The sequence below is a fragment of the Pinus tabuliformis genome, chromosome 7, assembly GCF_031772625.1.
Source record: "Pinus tabuliformis cultivar Carrire ecotype Pingquan chromosome 7, CPIR1, whole genome shotgun sequence".
Taxonomy (NCBI): domain Eukaryota; kingdom Viridiplantae; phylum Streptophyta; class Pinopsida; order Pinales; family Pinaceae; genus Pinus; species Pinus tabuliformis.
The window spans coordinates 245,384,910-245,402,146 of NC_142293.1; the positions used below are offsets into that span (position 1 = coordinate 245,384,910).

Here is a 17,237-nt window from a genome sequence, read left to right on the forward strand (position 1 = left end):
TCCCTCAAAGGTCACAGTTACCTATGAAAAGGGCAGCCCGAAGAAGAGCACATGGCAAGACCGAGTGGACCTGTTGGACGAGAAAACCAGGCTACAGGAAGCTGAGAACGTCCTACAGGATACCTTAGCTCAACTACAGGAAACCGAACAGAAAGAAGAAGGAGGACCTTCATCACCCAGGGTGGATGAGGCAGAACCCCCTCAAGAAACAGCAAGAGAGCATATACCTGAACCTAGTCCTTCACCCAATCTGAATTCATATTACACTTTCTTGGAGGCAGGCAAGATCATCCCACAAAAATTCACCGTACCTCTATTCTTCGAATTGGAGAAAGAAAGAGTCCGCTCCCATACCTGGATGCAAATTGCCAAATCAAAGGGGGTGGGGGACATAGGCCCTCTACAAGATCAGCTCAGGGAGGTCAGAAGTGAGTTCACTATGGCTAAACATGTGGCTAGCTGCCAGCAGGCACTTCTACAAAAAGAAAACCAAAAGCTACGGTTGCAGCTGCAAGAACTCCAGGCAAAGGCAGGACTATCCTCCAAGGGCATCACATCTGAACAAGAAGGCAAGAAGGAGCTGACCACCAATATTAAAGGACCAAAAACAGTTCTACAGGAAGAAGAACAACAGTTAAGAATTGAGGTGCAAGCCTTAGAGGAGCAGGGGCAAGGTTGCTCAAGGATGAGCAAATGGTTCAGCTGGGGGGTGATGATGAGCCCCAATTTTGGTACAATTTGGGCTCATTTTTGGCCTATTTTGCTTGCTCAAACCATTCATTTTTATTGTTTATGCATACACTTCTTAGTTTATTCATGTTGTTTGTAGGAGAAAGGATAGGCACTTTATCTACGTAGCTAATGCATTGTGATTCCAGGTTTTGGCATTAAAAGGGAGCAAAAGACAACGAAAAGGTGGCAAGGAGACAACGAGTTGGCATTGCTGACGTAAGGAGAGGTTGTCCACGGTCTTGGGGGACATTCCTCGTGATCCTCACCAAGAACTCCGAGCCCCACTCCATCCTCCCTCCGAGCTTAATACACGGCCAGTTGTTCTACAGGAACAGCAGTTCAAAACTGCTCTACAGGAAATAGCATTTATGATCATCCTACAGGATCAGCAGTTAAACTATAGATTGAACAGCCGAGCTCCTAGAATCATGGATACTTGTTGGAGCATCGTTTTGTATAAGTATAGAGGCCTTAGCCTTGTTTAGGTTGTTGAAACTCTCGTATTACTATTGTAATTTTGGAGCACAGCTCAAGTTTCGTTCTCTTTTGTAAGCCAATTTGGCATGTTATCAGATTATGAATAAAGAAGGCCACTTTTGAGTTAGTTCTGAGTTTTCTCAAGGAGCTATAGCTCTCAGGTTAGGGCCCAACCTGAGAGCCATAGACCTCCTCAGTGTTGTAATGCATTTACCATTAGTTCCAGCACTTGAGTTTGTTTAGTTTCCTATGCAATTCGGATTTCCAGCTTGTTAGTTTAATTGTTTTCATTAGCATAGATAGGACTGGTATGATGCTTTGCTTTCAGTATTCAAGTTTGATAGGTTGGTAGAATAAATCTCTTGGAGCTCTAACAAAAACAGGTTGTAAAGGTTCACTGCCATCTCACTATTTGGGATTGGGGTGTAGACCATGATCAGCCACCAAAAAGAACAGCAGTCGTTTCATCTCCACGCAAGCTGCCACATGAACGTTTGTATTGAAGATCCATTCATACATTCTCGACATTGATCCATACTGCACTCTCACGCATTAGTTTCATTTCTTGTTTTCCATTTCGGATTTATAGGTTTCATGGCATAATAGGTTAATGAATTTCTTGTTTTGATGCACAGGTCATTTGTTTCATTTACACTGCTCTTTCTCAAGCCACTTCCTTCGTCGTTTTCTCCATCCACCTGCAAGTTCTATTCACCTTCTATCTCACTCACTTGCCCTCCAACTCTATCATTTCACGTACAGCTCCATCTCCTGCACTCTCGTTGATTCCACCTTTCCAAAACATCAACCCATTGCATGCACCCTTCCTTCGTCTGACTTTCCATTTCCTGAGACATCATCAGGTCCATCTCCATCTCCCTTAGCCTCCCACACCATTCCATTTCTCCTCCATCACTCCAACCACTCACAGTAGGACATCCTGTAGCCATTTGTAGACATCTTGTAGAAAACAGAGTATCCTGTAGGATCCCCTGCAGCCTTCCTGTAGGAGGCCACTCACTTCGTTGCCGAGCTTCTGAATGTGAGGGACCTCTGTGGATGGGTGCTAAGGATCCCTAGGGACCTTTCCTAGCCTCCCCAACCTGTCCCACACTTTCCTTCCTTCTACATCCCACCTGCACAATCAAACCCTAATTAGGCCAAGTTCACACTCATTCCACACACGTAAAGGAAAAACACAAAAACACATTTCTCATGATGCAAGTAGCTTAGACCCATGCATTTACACTTTTTAGAGGTAATGACAGCATTCATAAGAGTTGCATCCACATTCTTTGCATTATAGAGGATAGACTAGTTAAATTAGGGTTTCATAGATTTACATGCTTTAAATTGCTTTTGATTCAGTTTGTCAAGTAGAGTAGCCTTCCTTTGAGTTAGCTTTCGTCCATCATTGATAAAGCTTCTTCTGTGAGCCTATAGAAGTTGGCTTAAGCCCTAGCGGACTTGTGCCAGCTGACCAAGTGACAGCTGCGACAAGGGCTAGTACTTGTGCATACAGCACCGTCGCTTCCAAGTTTGTACGAACTACCGGGTTGATAAAATTAAGAGACAGGAAGCCCCAGGAGTTGTAGCATTATTGCTACAATACTGGAGCTCACCAATAGCCACCACATCTCTTCTCAGAGATAAGCTACTATTGCCCTAGCTGGTTTATTTCCATTTCTGTTTGTAACCATATTTCAGTATTTTACATTAATGAAATGAAGTATTATTTCTGCTGCATATCTGTATTTTTGGTTATCCTTGTAATTTGTTGCATTCTTGTTTAAATCCGGATCATATTATTATATAATATCAATACAAGTTATTATTCTATATATCAATGGGATCACAATTTTTTGAAATCAAGCATTCATGTTGTTAAATTAAATTATATTATTTTGTTTTATTTTTTATTATTGTTATAAATTTTAATTACTATAATGAATATTTTATTTTTATTTGGCATTCATCTATTAAGAAAGATTGTATACATTATTTAAAACAAGAAAACAAAATGTCCATGGGACATCTAAGTAAAATGATTGAAAATATATGTTATAGTGTTTTAGTACATCTTATTTATTTAATTACAATTGAAATTTTATTTTTAATTTATGTATTAAGAAATATCATATATTATTTGTAGGAATTTACAGGGTAAGTTCCTCAGACAGAACACCAAAGGACACCGCTCACAAACAGATCACAGATCAATACACCAGTACTTTTGACGTGGTTAAAACCCTCAAAGAGGGAAACAGTCCACGGCCTAAGCCAACGCGGCCACTTCAGGCAATTTATTAATAAAAGAATGAAAATTTACATAAGCTTCTCTCATGGATGGTTAACCTACAAATGACCCTCCATGCTCTTTAAATAGAGATCATGGACCAATTGGGTGTTAAGCCACGGATCAAGTGTCGGTAATACCGAGGAGAGAATGAACCATCGAATCACTACATATTGTGACCATCGGATTGTAAGTTACAAAATGTACATAGTAAAGAAACACACTTTACCTAACTCTATACTAGACCAAGTTATACTTAACTATTTCCTATGTGTTGGAATATCCTAACATCCCCCCTTAAGAACAACTTGGGATAGGATTGAAGGATTTACAAATATGACACAATAGGAGAAGGAAGGAGGCACTAGAGCCTATCCCCCCTTAGTGACAACTTCCTTAACTCCAACCATAAATTGAAGTTTAGTGAACTTCGCCTCTGTGAGAGCCTTTGTAAAGATGTCTGCAACTTGATCATCTGTTGAACAATATTGCACTTAAAGAACATGGTCGTGAATGAGCTTTCTGATGAAGTGCATGTGCAGTTCAATTTGTTTGCTGCACTGATGTTGGACTGGATCTTTGCATAGCTGAATGGCACTTTGATTATCACACCAAAGTGTAGTCGAATGCTGCTGCTGAAAGCCAAACTCTGACAGGATCTGACGAAGCCACAAGGCTTCCTTACTAGCTTCTACGGCACCACGATACTCTGCTTCTGTTGAAGAAAGAAAAATGGCACCTTGTTTCTTGCAAGCCCATGTAATAGGTCCTGAACCAAGAGTGAACACATAACCTGCAGTAGACTTCCGATCATCAAGGTCACTAGCCCAATCGGAATCAGTGAAACCAACCAATAGAGGAGATGCTTCGGCACTGTAATGAATCCCAAACTGAATTGTACCTCAAACATAACGAAGTATTCTTTTAGCTGCTTTCCAATGACTTTCACGTGGGTTTTGCATAAACCGAGCAACAAGGCCAACAGCAAAGGAAAGGTCAGGACGAGTATGGGTTAGATACAAAAGTTTTCCTACAAGTTGACGGTATAAGGTAGCATCAACTTCAGGAGAAGTACAAGTGACTGAAAGCTTGACTCCAGACTGAAAGGGAGAAGGGGCTGGCTTATAGTCTTCCATGTGAAAATGGCATAGAATATCGCAGGCATACTTGGACTGGGAAAGGGAAATACCTTCCTTGGATTGCAAGACTTGAAGACCAAGAAAATAATGTAAGTGTCCTAAGTCTGTCATTTCAAACTTCCTTTTAAGGCTAGTCTTCACATGGTTTATAAGGTTGGGATCACTACCAGTCAGGATAAGATCATCAACATAAAGAATAAGAATGATAAGAGACTTGCCCACTTTCTTGGTGTAGACAGTATTGTCAAAATGACACCTAGAAAAGCCATTTTCTAAAAGAAAGTTATCCATTTTGGCATACGAAGTTCGAGGAGCTTGCTTGAGACCATAAAGGGATTTCTTAAGCTGACATACAAGGCTGGAGTCTGTTTGTATAAAGCCAATAGGTTGTTCCATATAGATTTCTTCATGCAAGTCCCCATGCAAGAAGGCAGATTTAACATCCATCTAATGGACTTCCCATTTGAAAGAGGCAGCAAGGGAAAGAACAAGGCAGATAGAGTTCATTTTGGCAATAGGGGAGAAGGTTTCAGTGTAGTCAATGCCTTCGACTTGTGAAAAACCCTTAGCAACAAGACGAGCTTTATGTTTATCAACTTTCCCATCTGGTCCATACTTGGTTCTATAAACCCATTTGCATCTAACAAGTTTTCGTCCCTTTGGTAGAGGAACAAGATCCCATGTATCATTTGCCAATAATGAATGATATTCTTCATTCTTGCTGCTTCCCAATCTAGATGGCCTGAAGCTTCTGTAAAGGTGTCAGGATCATGATTTACTGAAGCTTGAGCCAGTAAAGAAGAGGCTCTATCAAACTGAGAATGTGTACGTCGCTGATCTGTAGGATCACCAGCAAGATCACCTGTTGCATCCCGAGTAGCACGGACCCATTTTGGACGCTGAGGAGCTAAAGGAGGATCCTGAGAAGGTGGGGGAGGATTTTCATCCTTGCTTTCATCATCTGAAGAAGAAATATTTTCAAAAGTAGAAGAGATAGGGAGAGGTGGCACATCCACCGAACTAGGCTCACAGGCCGATATATTTTCAGCAAACTTTACATCTCTTCTAATGATAACATTTTTGGACTTAAGTGGAATAAGTCTATGTCCTTTGACATCTTCAGAATATCCAATAAAAATACATTTTTCACTCTTAGGTTCTAAAGCTTTATGTTTCTCATCTGGAATATGGGCCCATGCTTCACTTCCAAAAACACGAAAGTGACTCACATTTGGTTTAATTAAGCTCCATGCTTCTTCTGGAGTGATATTCTTTAAAACCTTAGTAGGAGTGCGATTTATTATGTAATTTGCATAGTTAATTGCTTCTGCCCAATAATTAAGACTAAGTCCTTTAGATTGAAGCATACAATTAGCCATTTCCTTTAAGGTGCGATTCTTCTTTTCAGCTACACCATTTTGTTGTGGAGTATATGGAACAGTATGTTGCATTTGAATTCCATGCTCAGTGCAAAAGTTGATGAAGTTGTTTTTAACATATTCTCCACCATTATCAGATCTTAGCTTAAGAATTTGATGTCCAGATTGTTTTTCAACAAAGCCCTTAAAGGCCAAGAACATGTTAAATACTTCACTCTTGAGTTTTAAGAAGTATACCCAATTGCGTCTGGAGAAATCATCAATGAAAGTTAAGAAATACTTGTAGCCAGAGAAGGAAACAACTGGAAGTGGACCACATAAATCACTATGCAAAAGCTATAAAGGGGCTGAGGCGTGCCAAGAGGCACGTTTTTCAAAACTGTCCCGATGATGTTTTCCGAGTACACATCCGGAACAAACACCATCTCTGCAAGATACCATTGGAAGACCTGTCACCATATTTTCTTTACATAGATTCTGAAGAGAGCGATAGTTTAAGTGACCAAATCGCTCATGCCAAAGTTTGCTCACTTCATCATTATGAGCAACAAATACTGAGGGAAGATTTGACGACCCAAAGTTGTGAAACTTATACAACCTTGTAGAATCATCAGCAATGCCAGTAGCTAAAATCTGTCTAGGATCTCTTAGGTCCTTAATTACAACATCGTGAGGTGAAAATTCAACGATTTTACCTTCACCTGAATAGGTTATCTGATATACAGATAGAAGGTTGCAGGATAAGGTTGGAACACATAATACATCATTAAACTGACCATTGTCTATATGAACAGTTCCAGTCCCTACAACACTAAGAAATCTATCATCACCAACATATATATTTTTTGTGTTACAATCATTTAAAGAAGAAAACACGGCTTTGTTTTTGGCCATGTGATAAGAAGCTCCATAATCAATGAGCCACTCATGAGAATGAGAAGAAGAAGATACATTTAGTGCATAGCCAGACCGAGATGCTTGACAACCACATGCAGAAAGTGCCATTCCTGAAGATGAAGTTGAAGTTGAAGAGTGCTCCAAATGGATGTTATGCTTCTTCATTGCTGCTTCCAAGGCTTCCATCTTCTTAAAGCATTTGGATTCTAAGTGGCCATCTCGATTACAAAAGTTGCAATGTCTATCAGTCTTCTTCCCTTTGTTTTTATTTGTCTTATCATTTTGTTGAAATGATTTTTCATTTTGAGGCTGAAATTGCTTAGGACCCTTGTTTGTTTTAGGACCATTCTTTTTAGGATACAACTTCTTAGGATTCTTTGGATTTGGTTGCTACTGGGCGGCTAACGCTTTCTTAGAAGAGTTTCCAAGATTAAGAAGACCAAGGTGTAAGAGTTTTTCTTGTTCTCTTATTAAAGAATCACAAAAAGAATCAAAGGAAGGGGACTTGTAGTCTTGTCCTTGAGAAATGAAGGCTTCTCTTGTAGAATGGAAGGTGGAAACAAACACAGAGTAGGCTGGTCCCAACTTAGTAAGAATGGAATATATAAGGTTACTATCTTCTTTCTTAACCTTAACACCTTCCAAGAGAAGTCTAAGGGTCTTGAACTTGGACAGAAAATCTTCAATGCAAGAAAAATTATTGGGGTCCAATGTAAGCAACTCATTTTCAAGTTGATGGGCTCTAAGTTCATTTTTAATTCCAAAGACTTTAGTAATCTGTTTCATTGCTTCATCAGGAGCATCAAGTTCTGCAATATGGAATCTAAGATTTGGAGAAATAGACATCCCTATCAACCCACGTGCTTGATATTGCCTATTTTCCCATTTAGCTGCCTTATCTTCATCTTTCGGTTTGGTTTCTTGGCCTGTGGCTATTCTGTAGAGACCTTTACTTCTAAGTAAATCCACAATGTAGGACCACCATTGGAAGTAGTTGGTGCTGTCAAGAATAACTTGGCATGGACTTTCCATTTTAACAGAAACTGAAGCTATAGATGTTGAAACTAAGTGTTCCAATGGAAATATCTTGAAAAATTAGGCCGTTTCAAAAAAAATGGTTCTGAAAACGGCTTCCGGATGAAGAAGTTATGGCTTTTTGAAGAAAATTTGATGAAGTCGCCGACGAAGTGCGGGAATGTGCGGAAATGAAAAATCCACCCCCACAAAAAGGAGACTTGAACTCAAGACCTCTACTCTCATAAATTAGCTTTGGACCAAGTGAGCTATACAAAAAGTTTGAGAGAGAGAGAGAGAGAGAGAGAGAGGGGGGGGTTGAAGCTTTGGGTTGTGTGCTTGCTTTGAGAAAGCTCTTTTTTCCTACAAAACAAAAAACAAAAAACCCAACACGGACATACAAAAAAAAAACAAACCTTGCGGCTCGAAGCTAGCTTTAGCCGGAAACTAAATATTTTTCTCAATGTTTCTGATTTTCCGAGATCACACTAAGGCGCAGCGGAAAACAGCATACGCATGAGAAAAATCATTCCTTTCTATTTCTGATTTTCCCAGATCGCACAAAGTCGTGGGGCAAAGAGCATACACAGAAATGAAAGGTATAGATCCAGTAATAAAAAAAGGCTAAATAAACCGAAACCAAAATAAACAGAGAGAAAATAATTGTAAACTGCAAATAAACACTGTATACCTCCAGATCCTAAAAATGACGTAGCTAGGGCTACCGGAAAATTTTTCGCATGAAACGAAAGGGGTTCCTCACTGGAACAGATGCTCCCAACACAATAGAGCAGTCCTCTCGGCCCGAAAGCAGTCAGAAACAGTAGATCTAGAAAACGACAGTCGGATGCAGTTCTATCGGCTTCAGATTTGGATCACCAACAGACGCGACCCTCAACTTGGCTCTGATACCATGTAGGAATTTACAGGGTAAGTTCCTCAGACAGAACACCAAAGGACACCGCTCACAAATAGATCACAGATCAATACACCAGTACTTTTGACGTGGTTAAAACCCTCAAAGAGGGAAACAGTCCACGGCCTGAGCCAACGCGGCCACTTCAGGCAATTTATTAATAAAAGAATGAAAAATTACATAAGCTTCTCTCATGGACGGTTAACCTAAAAATGACCCTCCATGCTCTTTAAATATAGATCATGGACCAATCGGGTGTTAAGCCACGGATCAAGTGTCGGTAATACCGAGGAGAGAATGAACCGTCGGATCACTACATATCGTGACCGTCGGATTATAAGTTACAAAATGTACATAGTAAAGAAACACACTTTACCTAACTCTATACTAGACCAAGTTATACTTAACTATTTCCTATGTATCGGAATATCCTAACATTATTTTTATGTTACATTTGTAGTATACCTAGGGGGGATAATATGGGGTACAAAGGGAGGTACCCAATGGAATAATAATGGGATGGGCAATAGTAATAAATAAAGTGGTTAACTCGTATCATGTAAGGGACCACAAGTAGTTAGAAATAATGTAATAAGCCCATGGTATTAGATAGATGGTATTGAGAGAACCATGGTAATGACCCATGGTATTGTATGTATGAGGCCTATATAGAGGCTAGAGACTCCACATTGAGGGATGTCAAGGAATATTGTATGAACAGGCATATGGCTTGTGGAGTGTTCTCCTTCCTTAAAGAGTGAATGTATGGTGTTGCCCTACCTTAAGGGTTTTGATATCAATAAAGTGAAGCATTTTTATATATTTCTATCTTATTATTTCTGGGTATATTTGCATTGTCTTATATTTTCATATCAGATCTATAACAAGTGGTATCAGAGCTATAACAAGTGGTATCGAAGCTAAAAATCAGTGGTGTTGCAGAAATTTTTTAGAACAACGAATTTGTAGATCAAATATGTATGATTTGGGGCAAAATTTGCAAAATCTAATTGCAGATCTAGATTCTTTGTGAAAAAATACCAAAGTTCAAAAAAAAATCGGCCGAATCGGAGTCCGAATGAGGGAGATATTGATGATTTAAAAATCAGTTGGGTTACAGACATTTTTCGGGGTGGCGAATTTGCAGATCAGATCTGTATGCTTTGGGGCAAAATCTGCAAAATATAATTGCAGATCTGGGTTTTTGGTGAAAAAATACTCAGTTTGAAAAAAAAAAATCGGCCGAATCGGAGTCCGGATGAAGGAGATATCGCTGATTTAAAAATTAGTGTTGTTGCAGACATTTTTTGGGGCAGCAAGTTTGTGGCGTAGATTTGTACGTTCTGGTGCAAAATCTGCAGAATATAATTGCAGATCTGGATTATTTGTGGAAAAATACCCAATTTCAAAAAAGAAAAAACAGTCGAATCAGAGTCCGAATGAGGGAGATATTGTTGATTTAAATCAGCTATTTTTTTAGCAAATTTTTGTGATGGTGGGACAGTTGCAGCGCGAATAGGAAATTCTAGTGCCCAGATCGGGATTTCTACCACATGAGAAGATGTAGAATGGTTTTTCTATTTCCGAAAACAGGTCATAATAGGGATTCTGAGCAATATTGATGGAATTGTGGCCATTTCAAATTTTCGCCAAGTAAGTGAATTTTTCCAAACCCTCTTCATGGTGGTTCAAAGTTTTACAGGAAAAGATAATGGTCCTACTATTGAAGAATACATAAAAGCAAAAAAGTCATTATGGGAACATCATTGGAGATTTTTTGTAGTGGGTAATTTTGAAGATGAGGCGGCCACATGGTGGGGATTACTTAACCAAAAGAAGTGTTCCAACTTGCCCAATGAAGAATTTGAAAAATTACTTTTAGACAGATGGTCTCATGCCAGAAAATAAGATAATGAGAAACATGTGGGGTTATTTCCTACTGGTATCTCCTTATTGAAGGTTCATGGATTGATTCAGAAGGAGAAAATCATTGTGTTTATAAATCCTAGCTGCAAGCATAATTTTATCAATGTTAATTTGGCAAAAAAATTGCAAGTTCCAGCCAAACACATTGAAAACACACAGTTAATGATGAGGATGTGCAAGTTTATAAGGATTTGAAGCTTTCTATGGATAAGTATGTGTTGCATGGTGATTTTTATACTTTAGATATGGATAACATAGATTTTGTTTTGGGATATCCTTGGATGGAATCCGTGGGTACTATCAATATTAATGTACAGAAGAAATTCTTGAAGCTCTGGTATAAAAAGAAGAAAATTACATTACAAGATATTTCCATCAATAAACAGGTAGAGTCCAAGGAGGTTGAAGCAGAAGATGTTCCAGGGACTGACATATCAGATGATGAGCCTTTGATGATCGAAAATCAAACACAAACGAAGGTTGAAGCAGAAAAGGTTACAGGTACTGATACATCAGATGAGGACTCAGTGGTTGAAGTAATATTGGAAGATAAGAAACAACAGCAGGCACCACAACATGTACCAGATACCACTCAGGCTCCATTGTTGGTTAAAACTTTAGCATATCACCACCCACATCACCTCAACGCAAGAAAACAACCAACAAGATGGCAACGAATTAGCCAGAAGGACAACAACCCCCACATGATAGATAGAGAGGAGCGACGATCCACCCTCTACACATCAACACAGAAGAGCTGCCACGGTCAACTTCCATCTCAAGCGAGCGAGGCACCAACTGGATCTAGGGTTCACCTTTCTCTTAGATGGCTAGATGCACGTGCATGGTACCAATGGACTACTCTTTTGAGTAGATCTTATTATTTGTGTTCTTCCCATGTTTCGAGGACGAAATATGTTAAGGGGGGTGGAATGTAGTATACCTAGGGGGGATAATATGGGGTACAAAGGGAGGTACCAAATGGAATAATAATGATATGGGTAATAGTAATAAATAAGGTGGTTAACCCGTATCATGTAAGGGACCACAACTAGTTAGCAATAATGTAATAAGCCCATGGTATTAGATAGATGGTATTGAGGGAACCATGGTAATGACCCATGGTATTGTATGTATGAGGCCTATATAGAGGCTAGAGACTCCACATTGAGGGATGTCAAGGAATATTGTATGAACAGGCATATGGCTTGTGGAGTGTTATCCTTCCTTAAGGAGTGAATGTATGGTGTTGCCCTACCTTAAGGGTTTTGATATCAATAAAGTGAAGCATTTTTATCTATTTCTATCTTATTGTTTCTGGGTATATTTTCATTGTCTTATATTTTCATATTAGATCTATAACAAGTGGTATCAGAGCTATAACAACATTTAAGTAAAAATGTTGGAAATATAAGTTTCTTTTTGGTAATGTAGGAAAATCTAAATTTGCTTTGGAATGTTACTGCTTAGTTGTGGTAATAGAAGTTTACATTTTGTCCCATTTCCATAACTTTTACACAATGGTTACGAGAATTTCAAGGATGAACAACAACATTGGATGAACACCAATGTTTGAAGAACAACAACGTTTGGTATTTAACTTGACATCAAACACTTAAATTTTTTGGTAGCTTTTTTATTAGGATTCTAATATGACTACAATTTTTGCACAAATTTCATGAAGGTTTCAACCCTCCACCTTCTCGACACACAGTAAATTCATAGATTCACTCTAAGTCTACACTGACTTCTACAAACTTCTTCTAAGTCCCTCCTGACCTCTACAATTGGAATATGAAGGGTCATGTCTTTGTATGTTCTACCCAATTTTTCCTTAACAAAATCTCACCCCTTTCATTCTCCTTCTTTCTTACAACATAGATTAATTATATCTACAACAGGTTCTTCTCAGATCATTGTGTTTGATATTATATCTCACCCTTAAAACATGAATAATATCATTTGTATGACAAATTTACACATAAATCTATCATTAGCTTTAGTAATCACACACAATTGAAACCCTGCTTAATTCCATATTACAGACATGTGCAAGGAGTTCTCCATTCACACATGCAAACAAAGACAATTATAAGCATAAGGATGCTTCCATTTACTTTCATTCATCAAAACTCTGTACATACAATCTAATTCAGAAATTTATCTTCTTATTTGTAACTATCGCCTAATTTCACATTCGTTGGGGCATAATCACTCAATCTATCCCTAGAATCAATCCATAAATCTCTTATGCCTTCTACGATAATTAGAAAACTAAAATTATGTACACAATTCCTTCTCCATGTCAAAAGTCCCATTGGATATTTGTCTCCAAAAAGCTTGATTTTTTAAAAATGACTTGGAAATTGAGATGCTTCTGTATCACTTGGGGGAAATTTAATTAGTGATGGCCATGAAATTGAAGTATTATGTACCATGAGATACCAAGTTTAAATCTCCCGAGTTTCCCCATGGGTTGCATGTTGGGGGCGACGTGGTTCACCTAGAGGTTAGAGTGGTAATGATTGCAATTAACCCCGTATCATGTGAGTATGAGACCGACCCAATCATCAATGCCTTTAGTAAAAAGGAAAAAGAAAAAGAAAAAAAGATTAGAAATATACTTTGTATGATGTTTTAGTACATCTTACTTAATCCATAATATTTCTTCTAGTCCATTTTCAACTTTAGGTTTTCAAACCTTTTTAATGATATTGAAGATAACTATTACATTGATTCCTTAGAATTAAGACATTAAAAAATATTTCATTTAGTTTATAAGCAATAAAAAAGGTAATTTATAAGTAGTAAAAAAGGGTTAAATTTTCATATAACATATATATATGAAAAAGTGGTCTTTACACCGAAAGGTATTTTCTCTGCAGGCTTGGGTTGAGCAGACACTGTTCACCCCAACCAATGGCAAGCAAAATTTGACCTATTCCTTTCATTCTCCCAGCGATTTCGAGTGCTATTGAGTCATGTCGAGGAACAACATCCTAGTATACACTCATCACTCACATAGATACCCTTCCGATTGAGGAAAAAAATAGGTGTCATCTGGCTCTGAGTCGAGAAAAGTCTAGACGACCTATTTTTCCAAATCAAAATTGGCTCTTCCAAAATGCCCATGTTATTTTGATCCTACGCTGACAGTAAGCATACAAGATTATAAACATTCAACTGTTTCGAGGTAATCTGTCCGAAAAGAGAACATAAATGGAAAAAAATTAGTGTCAGTGGAGGAAGGCGTTTACTGTAATGGATGGAATTACAACAGAGGAAGAATGGTGGGGGGCATGTAGAGGGTTTCGTCCATATCTTCTACTCTCACAAGGCTAGATATTCACAATTTACTTGCACCTCTAGATGGAAGGCACACACTAGTAGCCTGGTAAAGATAGTATGGGATCCTCTTGAGTATGGAGACATCATTGCTTCTTGTAGTATTGATGGGACTATTTCACTCTGGGAGGAAGTGGAAGAAAATTATGAATCATGTAAATGGAGGTTGTGTTATAAGTTTCAAGATGGACCAATGGTGACATTGGATATTCAATTTGGTGTTTGTTTTTTGGGATTGAAATTGGTGGTTTCATATGTTGATGGCCATGTAAATATCTATGAATCACTTGACTCATTAGACTTAAAGCAATGGCAACTTTGGGTAGAATTTCAAAACATAAGTCATGTAGTTGAGAGATTTGGAAAATGTTCATGTTTGACAGCCTCCATTGCTTGGAAGCCCCACGCCAATGCTATTAAACAACATGCATTTATTTTAGGCTTCAACTCGAATCTACAACAGTAAAAATTTCAGAGTTTATAGATGTTCATTAGCATTGGCATCCAATTGCAGAGTTAGTAACCCCTCGTGAAGATGGAGACCAAGTATACGCTACTTTATGGGCACCTAATATTGGTAGGCCATATGAACTAATAGTTATTGCTAGAAGAAAATGAGTCTCTATATCGCACATTGAGCTCGATTCAAACACAAATGAAAATCCCTTACTGAACATAGTTGCTTTTCTATCAGGGAAATATGGTGGGGTATGGAAATTGGATTGGGATATGGGTGGCATGACATTAGAAACATCAGGAAGTGATGGTGTTTTGCGTATGTGGAAGTCAAATACAAGTGGAGTATGGAAGGAAGTGGCAGTTATAGAAAGCAATTAAAGGAATAAGCAAAGATACATTATTATGATGTCCTTGTACCATGAATATTGAATTGTTTTAACCTAGAAATAGAGACCCTTCTGACTACTAGATTAAGGCCCTGTCATTTCCGAGGGCCCATACAACTTTCTCTAGTATTTTCTAATGGAGACCACAACTACACAAATACACCATACGTTTGACCATGACCATGAGTTTTCCAAAATTTAGGACAAATTATATTTACAGAATTAATGACAAATTAGATTTACAAAAATATGAAAGTTAATGAAATTTCCTTCCTTTCACGACAAAATTCAAGATTGGTCCAACACTTCTCATCCATAATTTCACCATCACCAAGATTTCTAGTCCTCCTCTCGTAAACAAGTCCCAATACAGAGGAATCGAACACCAAATGCTTCACATTCTCTATGAAAAAGCATGTTTCCACCACATTCAATGGGCTTCAAAGCTTGTAGTCTATGCTATCAAACTACAACGCCCATTAAAACATTATGAAACCCTTGCTTTCGCCATAAATTGTCCGAGAAACCTTAAATTCATAAACTAATTCATATCAGATACCCCTGCAATCTATCAAGATGATCATAGGGCGTAGGGATGTGGAAAACTTCGGAGCAACCATTGATGTTTCCAAAAACACTGCGATAATCTAAGAGATCAGCCAGGTATATCTCCAGCTTCCCTGATAATGCTTCTTCGGACTCCATAAGTGCAGCTGCCTCTTTTGTAAATTCACCATAATTTAACATATTCATGATTAGATTTTCAGAGTCATTCATTGACTTTATGATTGAACTCTCAGATAATCTACATCTACAGTCTAATTAAGCTCAAGCTAAAAAAATTATTACTTAAAATCCTTCTGATCAAACTTTAGATACTGATCTACACTAATTGAAATTAAATATTTATATGATTCTACAAGTATATAGGACTGACTTACAGAGTAAATTTATTATAAAAATGCTACAAAACTTTAAATTTTTCCACACACTTTTCTTTAAAAGATTTTTGCATGAATATCTACTTTGAAACATAATCATACTTAGATCTATGTTATGAATCTTTAAAATTTTCTACAAAGTTTTCTTTAATTTTTTTTGCATGAATATATACTTTGAAACATAATCATACTCAGATCTACGCTATGAATCTTTAAATTTTTTCACAAAGTTTTCTTTAAAAGAATTATGCTAATAGATGTGGTTTCACTTGAACATCCAAGTTTATATATTGGCTAATAGATGTGGCTTCAATTGAACATATTTAAAAGGGATTCAGTTTTAAACAGGGAAATCTCTGCAAGGTTACCAATTTTCTTTCATTTTTTAGTTTGTTGAGCAAACTAAATTGTTGTAGAATTTTGATGGCTATCAAGGTATAAGAACTACAATAGATTTTTCAATTATCGTTCTTTCCATTATTGTTCAACCGACTGTTTATAGAGACCCACAAGCTCTACCTATCGCAGATAATAAATTTCCAAAGCATGATTTACATGTATATAGTTGTTGCTTACATTTGAGTCACTTGCATCGAAATTTTTTTTATGTCTTTATTGCTTCACATCACTGGAAACAAGTTTTTTTTGAGGCCAAGTGAGTGATTCAGTAGGATGGAAGGAGTATGCAACATGCAATCATATTAGTTGCCATTTCCTCCTTATAGAATGGCATCATTACGTAATTAACTTTGCAAGAGGAAAATAAGCCACCCAACCTAGCAACAGTTGCTAGTTCAGAGCATATATGGAGATAGTCTTCTAGTGGGAACAAAGTTGATTATAGTGGCTCTTCTAGTTTTATAGGCAGAGGAATTGAATTTTCAAAATGGATATTTTTTTGGAAACATAGAGATGGTCTTCCAGTGGGTAGGGGAATGTTTCATTTTTGTCCTCTGAAATGCTCATGCAATTCCAATTTTCTCTACATATTTGATGGATTTTCATTTTAAAAATAAATAAATAAGTGTCTAAGAAACATAGACTAGAATAAGAAAGTTCACAAATAAATTTACTCTAAATTCTCCAAAAATAAAAACACAATCTTGAAAAAATCCCTACTGGTCTCTAACACAAACCGCATTCTATTACCATAAAATTCCTTGAAAGAAAAATGGCATTCTATTGCCATATATTTTCTTGCTAAACAACAAAAGAAGCATACTATTGCCATGTATTTTCTTTGTAAACAATGAGTAGAAATACAGAAACCAAAATTATAACAGATATTTCTGGTTTTTATTATCTTATGGTAATAATTCTATTGCATAAT

At 37.5% G+C, this 17,237-nt stretch overlaps 1 pseudogene; it reads left to right on the top strand.

The window, feature by feature from the left end:
* LOC149246768 (protein SEH1 pseudogene) overlaps positions 1 to 14,958 on the top strand; it is a 33,511-nt pseudogene extending 18,553 nt beyond the window's left edge.
* Positions 14,959 to 17,237: the final 2,279 nt, after the last annotated feature.